The 16,398-nt window shown below is 36.1% G+C and overlaps 1 protein-coding gene across 6 annotated transcripts in view; it reads right to left on the bottom strand.

The window, feature by feature from the left end:
• The window catches only part of CDH18 (cadherin 18), a 951,119-nt gene that overhangs the window by 562,601 nt on the left and 372,120 nt on the right, over window positions 1–16,398 (bottom strand). For all 6 annotated transcript variants that reach the window (XM_077896372.1, XM_077896374.1, XM_077896375.1 and 3 more), the window contains exon 3: window positions 6–147. The gene's annotated coding sequence lies outside the window, so the exon portion shown is untranslated. The remainder of the gene's footprint in view (window positions 1–5; window positions 148–16,398) is intronic.

Below are 16,398 nucleotides of genomic sequence, written 5' to 3'. Positions count from 1 at the left end.
CTTACCTTCTTCCCGGGGTTGAAGAGGCTTCCAAGCAAAAATCAGCAGATGCCTTCAGCAAGGTTATGGTGCCATCACCCACAGAGCTGAGCAGGAGGGAGGCTAGTGTCTGCCATGGGTTCAATGAAGAGCTGATGCGAGAAGGGCCTGGAGACCAGAAGTTCCATGAGTTAGAATTTAGGTCAGACTCACGCAGAGCTGGGACTGAGTACCTGAGCTTTGGGTTAGCACCAAGTGCCTAGCACCTGGATCTAACGCAGCTGGAGCCTGCCTCTCCTTCTCCTCTCCATCAACCACTTAGCTGCATTCACCTTTGACTTTTTGCAAACACCGATTTGTGGATGTTCAGAAACTGGTAAAACCAGAGTAGAATCAGGAGGGATAGAATGAGAGGACCCTGGGAAGGCAGTGTAAATGGGGAAAGTTTTAGGAAAATCATAGGGATCAAAATACTTTAGGTAAGCTGAAAGAAGACATAATAAACCATCTGGGGCTAGAATAAGAAGGAGAAAAATTAGATATTTCTCTCTAGGAAGGGTATTAGTTCATTGGCTGCAACTAGGGTTTTTTTTGGGGGGAGGGGGCTTTATAGTGTGTTCTAGAATAAAACACATAAACACAAAAGCATAAAATCCTGCATGTGTCTGAAAATAGTCTCAATCAGATGGTTACAAAGTAGTATATTTTCAGCCAAACTTCTAATGCCCAGACTGAGCATTCCAGGAACTCAATGCCTTTTGAAGAAATCCCACGCCTATTTTGTTGTGTCATGTGTCCATTCCACACAGACAAGAGTTCTCCATAATAGCCCTTGTCAAATTGTTGGCTTTTAAGCAATGTACTGAAACATGTCTGTCTTTTTAGTCTTCTGTTTTTGCAATAGTTGATTACAGAGCTCTTCAAAACGGACAATTTGTTTGAAAGGCTTTCAAATATCCTCTTGAAATGTAATTCAGACTCACATATCATTGGCCAAAAGGATTTATAAAAGCAACATTTGTGATTGCATTTTGAAAGAAGAACACACACAAATAGGAAGGAGACGAATGATAGCATCTTCAAAGATATTTAGGGAAAAAAAATGCTTCCCAGAATTTAATAGAGAACTTGTTGTAGTAGCTGTGTACATATGGCCCAAAAGAAAGAAAACTTAGAACAATAAATGTTAAAGTAATTAAATATTACTTTGGAGCACGGAAATTGTGTTGTACGAAGTCACCCCTCTTTTGGTTCCCAAAGCCTCAGGCTGTCTGTGTACATGTTGGAGACTTTCTGGTCTCTTATGCTGCCTAAGTGATAACTGCCTAGTTATCAACCCTGGTGGCAAATTAGAATCACCTGACTCACTTTAAGATAGACTCACCCCTTAGATTCCACTTCCAGTTACTAAGATTCAATTGGCCTCAGCTGAGACCTGAGGGTCATGGGGGATTTTTAGATACAGTTAATAAGTGTGCATCTAGGTAAGGCTATAAATATAATAAACACACACATGCATATATAATAATATAACATTCATTAACATATTAAACATATCTCTTAACATTTTCTATATACATATTTAAACTTTATGTATATATATACACAATTTTTATTTTTTACACACACAATTTATATGCATACAAATGTACCTCATAGTGTGTATATGTGCACTGTATACATATAAATATACAGACACATACAGGCTTGTTCAGATAGATGATGTAGCTATATATTATTTACATATATAGATATATTTAAAATCATGTTTCCTATGAATTTCACAAGGCAAGTTAAAATGAGGGCCATGAACGTGGAGTTGAAGGGGAAAGGTGTTGAAATCTGAAACATCATAGGAACCTAGATCACATGGGACCTTAAGGACATTCCAAAATCATTTGGTTTTTGTTTTGTTTTCACTCTAAGAGTGATGGGAAGTTATTGGAATATTTTGATGACACTCATATTTTAGGAGATAACAATGGGAAACCCAGTGATATATTCTCCTTCCCTCACCTTGAAAATATTTGCCTCATGGCATAGAAATGCTAATATTATGTGTCCCTACAAACCTGATAACAGAGCAGAGATTAGCACTGTGTTTTCTATATCAGGAGGAGAAGAAAGATTGAATCATAAGGAACTGATCGATGGAGAAGGCATTGATTCAAATCTGCGTAACAACCGCAACCTTGTTTCTTGTGCTTTGCCAGATAACCTCCTATAATTGCCTCCCACCAATATCTTTTGTCTTTATCTGGAAATGATATTTCAGCTGGTGACTTGGGCCATTTCTGGCAGTTACTCAGTTTTTGTGGGTATCTGCCATGTAGACAGGAGTTATATTCGTCATTAAAATTCTGTTTGTTTTTCTTTTGCTGATCTTTTACTACAAGGAGGTCTCAGCCAAGAACCTAGAAGGGTAGAAGGAAAATTATTTCTCCTCCTTTACATCTTTTAATATTATGATGTTATGGAGATGATTAGATTGGAAGCCACATTAAGAGAATGAAATACGAGGAAGAGAGAGAGGTCATGATAAGTTTTATATACGTAATCTCTCAATTTCAGACCATCTCACCTGGATTTTCATACAGATGCGTATGGCAAACATAAAAAATAATGTGTCTCCCAGAGTGAAGCTGAGAACTGCCAAACCTTCTCCTCCAAGGACCCCACATTTGAATACTTGTCTACCAGAGTTCAAAATGTACAAAAAATAATGCTTGATTCTTTTCTGTTAACTGTGGATGACCTATAGATACACAGTTGCTAATCATAACGTTCACTTTGTAAAATCTACCAAATGATAGAAATGTATGCTTTCAGCCATTCAGCTTATATTTTGGGGATTATACCATTTTACTTACACTTTTGAAGATGCTATTTTTTTCAAGGATTACCTCCATGACTCTTAGGGATTTGGTTTAGAATGAAAACCATAGGGCCAATTACTGTAGCTAATATTTATACCAACTCCACACCCAAGGTAGTGACAAAGTAATGAAAAAGAATTGAGGATGCTGAATATTGAAAATACATTTGGGGATCCCTGGGTGGCGCAGCGGTTTGGCGCCTGCCTTTGGCCCGGGGCGTGATCCTGGAGACCCAGGATCGAATCCCATGTCGGGCTCCCGGTGCATGGAGCCTGCTTCTCCCTCTGCCTATGTCTCTGCTTCTCTCTCTCTCTGTGTGACTATCATAAATAAATAAAAATTAAAAAAAATGTTTGAAAATACATTTGTACTTCTCCCTAATGAAATCTATTTATTCACAGCAAAGCAAAAAGAGGTTTTGAGAAAATTATCTCCCTTTGTATAAAAGACTAAATTGCTTGCAGATTTGTCCTCCAATTTTTTTTAGTACTTTGCTGTCTCATAATTGAGAATAAAGGATTCACATTTTTATTAATTAGCAATTAATAATTTGGCTAGGTCAGTAAGTTTTAAAATCTTTTTTAGTTATTGCTTTCAACTACTTAAATGGTTACTTTTTACTTTTTACTTTTTTACTTCAACTAGGAAAATGGTTAATTTTCAAGTAAGACAATTTCTACACAATCATAGTTTATAGAATAGTAAAATTTTTCTTCTTTAATTTCCTCTGTTGTATTACTCCATATATGCTACCTTCCCTTTCTTGAGTAACAGAAAGGAACCAGTTAAGGAGAGCTAACTTTTTACCTTTATATATGAGGATTTCATTTCTCCTCCTAAGTGCTCTTTCTGCTTTGAGTTAAAGGTTCAGAGGAAACCCTAGCTAATTGACAGTCATTCTGTATGGAAACAGACTCAGTAGTGAAATTTATCCAACAACATATTTTTAAAGATTTTATTTCAATGGAACTATGTAGATGTTTACCAGTCTAGTTTCCTTTCTTCAAGAGCATAGGGAAATCACATTTGCAAGCCCTCTTTGTGTTAGAATGGGCCTATGTCACTATTATAACCAAAGCAACGTGGAAGAAGAATAGACCATCTTTCTAATCCTGACATTGAGGATCATTTTGCATACTCTGTGTCTATCCAAATACTGAAAGCAAAGGGATCCATGATGGAGAAACTGCCAAATGGAAGAAGGTTGGATGCCTGGATCACTCCTTGGAGGAGAACTATCCCAGAAAGTAGGCTTATGTCTACTACCTTCCAAGGTAAACAAGGAAAACAAGTGCACTGTGGTATGGGTATATTGGGGTCATTTTTCAATAGCTAGTGAGAATTCCTCTAACTAATAAGGCACCTGCTATGTGCCAGCCCCTTTTCCAGTAGCTTTACATTTATACAGCAAATAGTGATCTAATATCTAAGTCTGAAATCTACACAGACCTCGCTAAAAACATAAAAGCAGTGAAAATAATTAGCAGATTCATGACATGAATTTTTCTCTATATATAATTATTAATAGTAGTGATCATAGTTAGTAAAGCATTATAACTATTTCTTACTTTACAGTATAATGTAAGAGATGATTATTTATAATCACATGAATAATTAATTAACTAATACTGAGTTTTGGTCTGTCAAGTGAAGACTTCAAACATACATTTGGGTCACAGAAATCTCTGTAGTTAAGGAAATGTTACATGAGTTGTATACTTGAAATTTTAATAAATGTACAAATTTCCATCTCATATATTTGTTATAAATTTGATGTAACTATATTTTATCTTAAGGCATGATGTTATTTGTTGATATTGTAGTATATTGTCAAACACTATCATAGAATTAGTCAAATATATGAAGCATTAATACTGCTTTACTGACAAATGTAGCTGTAGTAAATTGGTAATTACGTATAATTTAATTATATTGTTAGTAATTAATATTAAAAATAATATGATCATTCTTCATAATGCAAATTATCCATATCCTCTCTCCTGAGACACACATACACGTGTATATAGCCTTTGTTGTAGATGGAAATTTTAATAAGATAAAATTGTACTACTGAGAGAATTTCAAACTGAATTGTAGAGTAGGTATTGGAAATATTATTTTTAGTATAATTTGATATTCTGCCCTGAAACTGAGAGCCCAGCACGATTAGAATCTTTCTACTGATTTTTTAATAAAGATTGACATGAAAAGCAGGCTATTTTGGCTTAACCAAGACATAATGTAATCATTGAAGACTTTGTTCTTCCCTGTTCTTAAAGAACGCATTTTTTTGTTCTAACAGCAAAGGTGTGCATAAATGTTTCTATTATGCTCATACAGCTTAACAAATTAATTACTTTTAGTATATAGTAATGTTTTTAAAGATTTTAGGTTAGCCTGGGAAATACTGAGTCAATTCACCATATTGGAACATCCAGGAATTAAACTGCTGGCATATGTTTTCAGTGGTGGAATGTCACAGTATTCCCTTTTATTGAAAAAGGAATTATATTCCTCTTCTTCAAGCTGGGACCCCCCTATTCTCAGCCAACTTATTAGTCCTCATTTTTTCTTCTTGTTCTCTGTCTATAATGGACTGTGCTTTCAATCTGCAACTTTATTTAAACAATTTTGTATTCAAAACATGTAATATTTCTCTCCCCGCCCAGAGACAAAAACAACAAACCACTTCACACTTCAGTCTCTGGCAGACTGATTGCATTCTGATGCCAAGAATCTGATTTCAGAATTTAGCTGTGATCCACATGGCATGACAATAACATAATGCAAATGGTTTCCATAGGTAGCTCTTGATCAAAGGGTTTCAATAGAAGGCATTTCAAAAATGTTATTAGTAATGATAAATGCGTGGGTTAGCTAAAAAATTAAAAACTCAATGCTGAAGATTTCCTCAAGGTTTCTTATCAAACCAGTAAGAGAAGTAAGGACTGATATAAACATATCAATAACCATAACATTAATTTATCAGAGAAATATTGAAGATGGAGAAGATATTAGAGTAGCCAGTGCAGGGGGAAGTTGGGAACATGTGGAGGGAGGAGATGCAGGGAGGCAGGGAGATGGTAATGGAAAATGGGCTTAATTTAAGGTAAAATAGATTATTTTTAAAGATGGCTTTCAGGGGGTACCTGAGTGGCTCAGTTGGTTAAGCATCGGACTCTTGATTTTTCACCCGAGGTCATGATTTCAGGGTTGTGAGATCAAGTCCCATGCTGGGCTCCATGCTGGGCATGGAGCCTGCATAAGATTTCTCTCTCACTTTTCCTCTGTCCCTCCTGTCTCTCTAAATAGATAGATAGATAGATAGATAGATAGATAGATAGATAGATAGATAGATGATAGATGAGTTTTCAGAAATTCTTCCCACATGTTTTATGATGCAATATCTTTATTCTTTGCACTAAGAATCTTTGTTTAACATCTATGTTATAATTCATGGATGCTTGGGATTATATTGTCTCATTTTGGTTTGTTGTTGCTGTTCATTTTTGTTGTTTTTAATTGTGTTAGAGACATTTGTGGGTTAAGACATTTTGGCTCCAGATGGTCCAGACATATTCAAGATAGTCAACTAACTTATTTAAATCAAGGGGAGTAGATGTTGCAGTAGCCATTGTGACAAATAATTTGTCACTGAAAAATAACCTGGAAGTATTTTTGGAAGTAAGGGATATTATCCTGAATTGTACCTGCAGCCCAATAATTTAATAATGCTACAGTGGGATTGACCAGTTCCTCCACTCCCAACTCACCCTAATCCACTACCAAAATAGAACTTGAAGAACAAAGAGAAATCACTAGATACTCATTGCAAAATCCTTGTGCAATTAGGGTTCTGACAAAGGTAAAGCCAGAGGAATTTACAACTAGAGAAGAGGGTCTTTTTAATGAAACAACAACAGCAAAAACCATTCAGGGATCATTTAAATTTAACATTAAGAATAAAGATGTTTATTGAGCACCAGCCACTGCCTCAAGTGCTTGGATTTGGTAGAGAATAAAACAAACCAAGTTTTGCTGTCATGAATGTTTCCTTCCAATTAGAGGATTATACTCAATAAGCAAATACATAAATTAATATCTTGTAAGTTGGATGATGTCTGTATAAAGAGGCAAGATACTAGGTAAACAGTGACAGTGGAGTTAGTGGTGAAATTCACAGAACTGGAAGAAACAAGGGAGGGAGTCATGCAGGCATACAGAGAATGACCATTGTAGACAGAAGTAACAGGGAGAGGCCCGCATGTGATGAGAATATCAAGGAGGAAAGGGTCACTGGATTTTAGAGAACAATGGGAAGCTAATGCAAGGTGAGGTAAAGGGAGGCCGACCAAACACGCTAGACTCTGGGTTTTCATATTTAGTGACCCTCAGGATTTTAAGAAGACAGAAGGGATTGGTATTAAGCATTAGAAGGAGTGTTCCAACCACAAGAGAATGGAAGATGGTGGTTGGAACCCGGAGATGAGTAGAAGCTGTTGGAAGGGCCAGGGGAGAGATGATGGTGGTCTCAACTATTTAATGAGGTGGTTTGTGTTTTGCTTTTAGGGCCTACAGCACTTGCTGATGGATTGTCCTAGAACATGAGAGTGATAGTGATCATTCAACCATAACACCAGGCTTTTCAGATGAATAATGGGAATGAAAGCTTTGCCACTTCCTGAGAGAGAAAGACTAAAGGAGAAGCAAATTCCATGAGATTCAAGTGAGGTGTGTGCCTGTTTGTGTGTGTGTGTGTGTGTGCATGTTTACAGAGCAGTCAGTTTACATTTAAGATTCCTATTATACACCATTTTTGAGAGTTTGGGGGGGATGTTACAAAAGAATCCAGTTTTGGATAGAGAATCTGCTATTTATCAGCACACAGAATGTATACACATCTTTCATAAGTCTATATGAGATCACCAAAAATGTGAAGGATTAAGCCAAATTCAGAATCCTAAACTCTGAGACCCCGTAAAGTTCACATACAAGAAAATGAGAAGATAATCATTGAGAAGGATTTAGAAGGAATGATAAGTGTAACAGAGGAGACCAAGAGTGAGTTGTGTTCTGGAAGCATGGAAAGGTCCAGAAAGATGAAACAAACCATTAGTACCTTTTCTTTTTTTCAGGATGGTACAAAAATAAATAAATGCCATGGATTTGGCCTAAGACGTTTGAGTAAATACTTTTTAGGAGTAGCACAAAAATCGCATTAGCAGGTGAATATGATTTCTCATGTAAGTGTAGATTCCAAGTTCTCCAAAAGCAAACTCACACCCCAGATGGTAGGCTGCGTGAGCCCTTAGGGAGCTCAGGGAGGAACAGCAGTCATCACTGGGAAGGAGACCTGGGATCCAAGCAGCTTCCACAGCTTCCTTCTCTTCCTCTCCTTACGTGAAGCACCAGAATCCTCTCCCTACCTTAGAACCTGCAGGAACCTAAAAGTATGAAAAATCCACTAGTTTGTCAAAGATATATTGGGAGAAGTATAGAGTCTGAGAATTGAAGGGAAATGAGGAGTATTGTAGAGTCAGAGTCAAGGAATCATCTAGGTGTTACACAATGTATGAATATGATGCTTATGTTGATCTAGTGAAGAGAAAAGTGATGCTCCAGAATTAAGTGTTTGGATCCTATTTAAATCATGGCCAAACAGGGCTTCTTCCATCATAGATTCTATAGGGAAAGATTAGAGGCGGGATTTCCAAGCCTAAACATCTAGAGAGGGAAATTCTCCTCTTCCTGTCTTACCCCGGTGCTCACTCCACTAAGTAGTATTGTATCTCCCCTACAAGAGAAAATAATGGGTTCTGTTTTCAAAGTTACTACAGATGATTGTCATAAACTCTGGGCCTCAGTGAAGATAGACAGCATTTTCAACTTGCTCAGTCAATTCTTCCAGAAATTTCCAGATATAAACTTTGCCCTGATGACTAGTCCAGGAGTCCTCCTCACTTTCATCCTTTCTGCACCACAATTAAACTGTTAATTTTAATAGAATTATCTCAGAAAATGGGAAATGACTGTATTTTGCTAATAACAGCACATTTAATCAATTTCATCTTTCTAAACACTAATACCCCATGAAATCAATGATTGCCTGAAACTTAGCAGAGTTGGCAAAAACAAAGCAAAACTGCACAATGAAAGAAGAAAATGATGTCTGCCACTAGACATACGGAGAATAAAGTGATGTTAGCCAAAGGGAAGAGGGGTATGGGACGGGCAAAATGGGTGAAGAAGAGCAGGAAATACAAACTTTCAGTAATGGAATGAGTAAATCATGAGAATAAAAGGCACAGAATAGGGAATATAGTCAATGGTATTGCAATGGTGTTCTGTGGTGATGAATGATAGCTACCCTTGGGGTGCACGCAGCATAACATATAGTGAAGTTCAATCACTATCTTGTATACCTGAAACTAGCGTAACACTATGTGTCAACTATACTCAAATAAAATAATTTTAATTTTAAAAAGTAAAAAACAAACTAAACTAAACTAAAATAAAATGTCTGCAGTTGAATGAAAATCACAGTTGGAAACTGGAATTCAATAGTGGGAATAAGCTGTTTTTGCTATAGATCTGAAAAATAAACATATTGGGCAGGGAAATAAGCAACTTTTATGGAAGGAAAGTTCTACCTGTAGTCTGTTTATAAAGCTACACAAAGAAAAAATGTATTTTAACCATTGTTAACTTGTACCTGAAAAGAAAATCTTTTAAGCATATCTAAATTTTGCTAGGGTTGTATTTTCATTTGGAGAAAAAATAAAAATAAAAATAAAAATAATGACTGATTTATTAGCATGAACCCTTTGAGGAGTATTTGATATGGTTTCTTTTCAACTTTATCATTTAATCAACTGTGCTTTATGTTTAAGTTGGATATAATATTTAAGCATAATTAATAATCCTTTTATACTCATATTGGCCTCAAAGCCATCAGTTCATACTTCTTCCAAATCAGTTTGCTAATTCAAAGCGCGCGCACACACACACACACACACACACTATACATCAAGGAAACATTGTAACCTGATTTGACCTCATCTCAAAAAATTATTTTGCATTGATAAGTTACACCAAGAAGAATGAAATGTGACTAATTTGTCTTCAATTATTTCTGAAAAGCAACTTCACTTAAAAGCTGAAGGTGGAAAGTGTCCTTCTTACTGAGATTTTATTAAGATTGCTTGTTTACTTGTGCCAGTCAAATCTGACCTCTATAATACAGTATTTGTTTAGATCTAGTGGAGATAAATTGAGTGCACTGATTCTAAATTGAAGATCTATTAAGTAATAAGTAGGATGTAGTTTTATAATCATCTTCAGGTTATAAACAACATTTACCACAAGATCAAAACATGTTGACTTAAAAAAAGTGAATGCAAATTAAATGGGAGAGATTTTAGAAATGTAGTGAACAGAATTATAAGATAGGATGCTATCAGGGATTTTTAAATATTTCTAATTTCTTTTGATTAACTGGTGATTATGCTCTGGAATACATATCCGATCGCCATTTTAAGACATTTCATGAAAGACAAAAATTTTGGCTTAATAGATAACAATATTAAAGACACAGGTATTTCAAATTCTTTAAATAATAACTGGAGAAATCACCATTTTTTTTTGCTTGCTGCTTTTGGTTTTTAATTTGCTATTATAAGTGAGTGAAAATAAATGTTCCTCCTCTGATGTCAAGTATGAGGCCACAGGAGGTGTATGTGGTGGGGGGAGGAGTATGTTAATAGCACTGCTCTAATTCCTCTGTAATCCTACTTCATTATTTTATGCAAATAAATCCCAGAAAGGATCAACTTATTAAGAAGAATTAGAATAAATGAATGTCATCGGTATAGGGTAGTATGTCAGCAAGTTGAAAAAGTACACTACATTAAAAATTGAGTCATAGGAAACTTTTGTAAGTTTTTTTGAATTATAAATTTTGGGGGAAAGTACTGCTGAGAGACTAAAGCAATTATGTGATGATATTTAGATGTTTGTCCAAGAGATTACTTTTTAAAATATAAACAGAAAGGTTTCACATCAAATACTCTAGAAGTGTCTATTAATAACTATTCTTCGAATGTAATTTATTAGAGAATATAAAAGAGAAATTTCACTTTTTATAGTGGTTGCTGTGAAATATTTACTAAATATATCTATTGTAATTATATAGTTTTAACTATATTTGGAAACCTAAACTAAATCCATGTCAACTTTAGGATATAATCTAAATAATTTAGTAAGTCAAGGCCTCTGCATATCTGTCAAAATGTATCTTTGACAATTTGCAAGTAGTAACGTCATATTGATTAAGGCATAGTTTTTAAAATATACGTACAGAATAGAATGTTTCTCTATCTTTATACATATGTTTCACCCCGGCAGAAAAGACTTTTTCTCTGTTCCCATTTGTCCAATGGCCCAGACTGCCTAATGGTCCATCCTTCAATACCAGTAGCGAATATGTCATGCCATTCCAGAAGGAATGCTAGTTACTTGTGTTTTAATATTAATTTTCTCTTTTCATACACTAAGCATGCTACTTATATTTATTGAATGAGCATATCAATCAATAAATGATTGGTAGAGGACTATGAAACATTGCCTAAGAGTATTTCTCATGGTCATGCTCTACATAGGAGATCGTACTGTTTCCGTTTGAAGTTGGAGATGATCAGACACATTCTCTCCCATTCTGAGGCATCGCTACACGTGGCCTCCCATTTCTGATCATGTAAACTTTTCTGGCAGAGTCTGTGAAGATCTCAAGCACAGGCTTATATTGTTGGGCCAATCTAATTATTAGGAAGAACTTCCCTTTGATGAAAACGTTTCACTTTTCCCTCTTTTTCCCTCTGGAACAAAATTTAAGATAAATTTTTATATCCTGTCACACTGATTCCTTTGATAGCTAGGAATCTCCTGTGTATAAATCCAGGCCCTTCTTAAATGTACCTTAAACACTTCTGTGATACGTTTTCATACACGTTGTCCTGCCACTCAACAACAGACTTTAAGAACTCATCAATTTGGTCAAAATATTTTTAATTCTAACCACAATATAACTATCTGATGGTGCCTTACCTGTCTTACTTTGTTTAGGCTCTCACAAAGCTCCAGAGAAATACTCCATAAATTTGTCTGTCTATCTATCTATCTATCTATCATCTATCTATTTATCTACCTATCTATCTACCTATCATGTATCTATTTATCTTTCTATTTGTTATGTATCAATGTTTCTTGAAAGAAGCAATTAATGAAGGAATGAATGAATGGGTTCAAAACCAGAGAGAAAATATACAGTAATTTTAGAAGAAAAGCATATATTGACTTTTTCTAAGACAAAGTGCATTAATACAAACTATCTATCTGTAAACAGATTAATCTGCGGTAAGCCAAAGCTTGCTCTTTAAATGCACATTCATTCTTTTACTAAACATTTATTTAACCACCACCATGATGCCAAGAAGTAAGCTAAATGCTGGAGGTAAAGCAGTGCAAGAAGCTCATGTAATGTGGAAAAATAGTTATTGATCATGGAATCATACATGTGGTAAGTAGCTAGTATTTTTTATTATATTTCTTTCATTACTGCAGCATAATAGCATCTGTAGTATGATCAATGCAATATAATCAGGTCTTCTTGGGCAGGAGCTGTCTTTTTTTTTCTGATTATTTCACATAAGAGAGAATAGCCTGAATGGTATTAATAAGTCCTAAATTGTTCTTGAAAATGGTTAGATCACCTCTAGCCAACTATAAACAAATGGAGTTTTCAGTAGAAGTGAGCATGTTTTATTCAACACCTTTGCAATACTACTTCCTGGTCTTCCTTGGATTTCACCACTCAGTATTGAAATGATCATTATTTACCTGCTATATTGTTTGTGTTCCTGAGTTGCCATTAATACAGCAAATTTAGATTTTCATATAAAATTTGAAAAAAATATTTTAAATTACTGTTGAGTGTCAATGCTTATCAAACAAATAGGCAGTTGATATTATTATCAAAAAATTCTGGGAATCCCTGGGTGGCTCAGCAGTTTAGCACCAGCATTCGACCCAGGACATGATCCTGGAGCCCTTGGATCGAGTCCCACATCGGGGTCCCTGCATGGAGCCTGCTTCTCCCTCTGCCTGTGTCTCTGCCTCTCTGTCTGTCTCTCTCTCTCTCTGTCTCTCTCTCTGTCTCTCTCTCTCTCTCTGTTTCTCATGAATAAATAAAATCTTAAAAAAAATTCTTCTGAACAGCAACATTTGTGCATTTATAAACCGTTTCCCACTTTTGGGTGGGAAACACCCACCACCTCCACAACATAATTTAATCTAAAATGTAAAGTCAATTGGGAATTTTTAGTGTTTTATTTCTGCAAAGCACAGTGTGCATACAAGAAGGGAACATCATTTATTTGAGTAATGCTACATTATTCTCCCAGGTGTTTCTATAATACTTCCAAAAGCATTTATTTGCAAGAAAATTAACTACAACTTGATTTAATTTGTAAGTTATCTTGAAATCTTTCTCAAGAGTTTCCAAGTCATTGATGCTTTAGGAGGGATTAAATAAAATAAAATTAACTCATAAACTCTGCATACATGTTTTCTATTTAAAGTGCAAATCCCAGGGTGCCTGGGTGGCTCAGTTGGTTAAGTGTCTGCCTCTGGCTCTGGTCATGATCCCAGGGTCCTGGGACCAAATCCCGGGATTAAAGCCCCACATCCGGCTCTCTGCTCAGTGAGGAGTCCACTTGTCCTTCTCCCTCTGCCTACCTCTCTGCCTTACTTGTGCTCTCTTTCTGTCAAATAAATAAATGAATAAAATCTTTAAAATAAATTAAGTGTAATTCATGGAATGCGTGGGTGACTCCTGCTGGTTAAACATCTCCCTCCAGCTCAGGTCATGATCCCAGGATTCTGGATTCATCCTCTCATAGGGCTCCCTGCTCAGTGGGGAGCCTGCTTCTCCCTCTTCCTCTGTTGCCTTCTTTCTCTCTCAAATAAATAAATGAAATCTTAAAAAAGTAAATAAAATGTAGATTCATGACTTCAGGGGCTTTTTAATTAAAGCGTGTTTTTGTTGAAAACTGAGCCCACCATGTTTGTTACTATTTGTATTAGCACAGTTGATATTAACCACTCTTATAGGAAATAGCAAAATGTTTCCTCCTCAAACAGAAAGATGAGAATGGGGGAGTGAAGCAGGTGCAAGACACAACCAAATGGAAATTATCACCCATTAGCTTGCAATCAGCATAGTAGAAGAAAAGACTTTAAAAACATGAAAAGCTACAGTTTTCTCTTCCTGCTACATGAGGCTAATATTGCACTCCTGCACTTAAATACACATCTCAGCAGGTCTCCAGCTAAGAGAGAAAAATTCTGATGATCATACAGAAAACAGAATCATTGAATAGTTCATGCTGAATAGCAAGGCTAAATTTCCACTTTTCTCCTGCAAGTAAGCTGCTGTGGAATGTTCTGGAAAGTGAAATTAGCTTAAAAATTCAAAATAAAACAACAAACCTGAAGGTTCAAAAATGTTTTGCTAAGATTGGTGCCATCATGGCGTATACTATACTGTTTGAAAACCCTAAAATCCAAGTTGAAAATAGAGTCCAACCATTTCTGGAACTTCACTGTCAGCAAAAAGCTTAGAAATATCGTCGTTTATCTCTTACCCCTCCCACAATACAGTGTGGAGAGAAAAAAATCATTAGAAAAAAAAGCACAAATAGACTAAAATAATTTTTTTTTGTATTCTTCTCCACACTGTATAAGAATCTCTAAACAATTCAGCTCCACATGTTCCTGGTTTTACAGCTTCGGGGAGCATTATCCATAAATATGCAGCTTTGTCACCAGCAAATATAACACCTACATTCCGATGGTTTAAACTGAGTCATTAGACGTATGTCTTCGAAAGTTTAAGAAATCACTTTTCTTTAACCTGCCTTGCTGTTTCCCTGAGGCTCTTTGTGAAGAATTTGAAGAATGATATGTAAATGCTATTCATGGAATAATAGAGATTCCTTAGTAATGGTCGACAAAAATGTCATATTTCATTGTATAATCAAGTATTCAACAAAAAAGAGACCAGATACTTCACCCAAATACAGAGAAACTATTAATTCCTAAAATGAAGAGAATTTTTGAGTTTCAGAAATGTGTTTATTTGATAGCCGGTTTCTCTGTGTGGCTGCTTAATATTGAATGGCCTTTTGCTTAATAATAAATTACCATTTAAATGCCTTGATTTATATTATATTTCACTAAATTAATTCGAATAAAGGATTTGTCTTTATTATCACTCTTTTAGGTGATTCTACTGAATATAAAAAATGGTATCGCATATAAAGTATACACCAAATGCAAATGCTACATGATTTTAAAAGCACCTTATGCCTTGTGAGAATCTCAGCACATTTCTCCATACGTATAAAGGGTATTCATTTCCTACAATATGTCTGAAAGGCATTTAGTCTTAGGCCCCAAAGTATTTATTTGTGGGGATTATTACATATTTAACTCTCTAATCATTGGAGAGTACTTTATATATTCTTTAATATTCTTAAATTGTGAACTACTGAAATTGAACTCTGCAGTTCAGTTTAATAATACCTATATCTATGTTTATGTATTCAAATATACGACTTGTACTTTGCATTCATATTTTTTTTAAGATTTCACTTATTCATGGGAGACATACAGAGAGAGAGAGGCAGAGACACAGGCAGAGGAAGAAGCAGGCTCCCTGTGGGGAACCCGATCCGGGACTCGATCCCAGGACCCCAAGATCACGCCCTGGGCCCATGGCAGGCGCTCAACCACTGAGCCACCCGGGTGTCCCCATGTTCATTTTGGTATATTTAAATAATTTGAAATATTTTAATTTACAAAATATATAGGTACAACAGCCTATTGTATTACCACAAAATAGATGGGTATAGAGACTGTCATGGCATCCGTGACTACAGGACTATAGCTGCCTCAGAAATACATATGGTTGTAGTAGAGAAGATGAAGACGCTTCAAGGACCTTCTATCTCTATAGACAATGAGCCTCCCAGGTCTCATCTGTGGGGAAGATAACTGGCCAGGACCTCCCGCTCCTGTAATCTGAAATCCACCCCATCATGATGCCAGGACATCTATTGTTTTTGCTGAGGCTTCTTCCAGTCAATTCTTGAGGCCAGCAGGAGTACTGAGGCAGGCCTGTCCCTCAGGGAATGCTGGCTCCTCTCTCTTTCACAGAGTTTCCCCTTGTTTCCCACACTGATCCCCCCTCCCTGGCTCCAGCTCCCCTCTTCATTTTCTCTCACAGGCATTTCCCTCCAAGCCCTCAAACCTCTTGCATGACTAATCCCCTCCTGCTACCTGCTTCTGAACAATCTGTGCCAACACAGGTGTGATGGCAAGACCTGTCCAGCAGTGAACTGTTAGGCCCTATTTTGAGCTCACATTTATCCTCAGGTCCATGCACTGAGCCCACTAACTGATGCCCCCTGAGGGAGCTTACACACCA

This window comes from Canis aureus, chromosome 4, assembly GCF_053574225.1.
Source record: "Canis aureus isolate CA01 chromosome 4, VMU_Caureus_v.1.0, whole genome shotgun sequence".
Classification (NCBI taxonomy): domain Eukaryota; kingdom Metazoa; phylum Chordata; class Mammalia; order Carnivora; family Canidae; genus Canis; species Canis aureus.
Note: the sequence above shows the minus strand (reverse complement) of the source record. Positions and strands in the feature narration are given on the sequence as shown.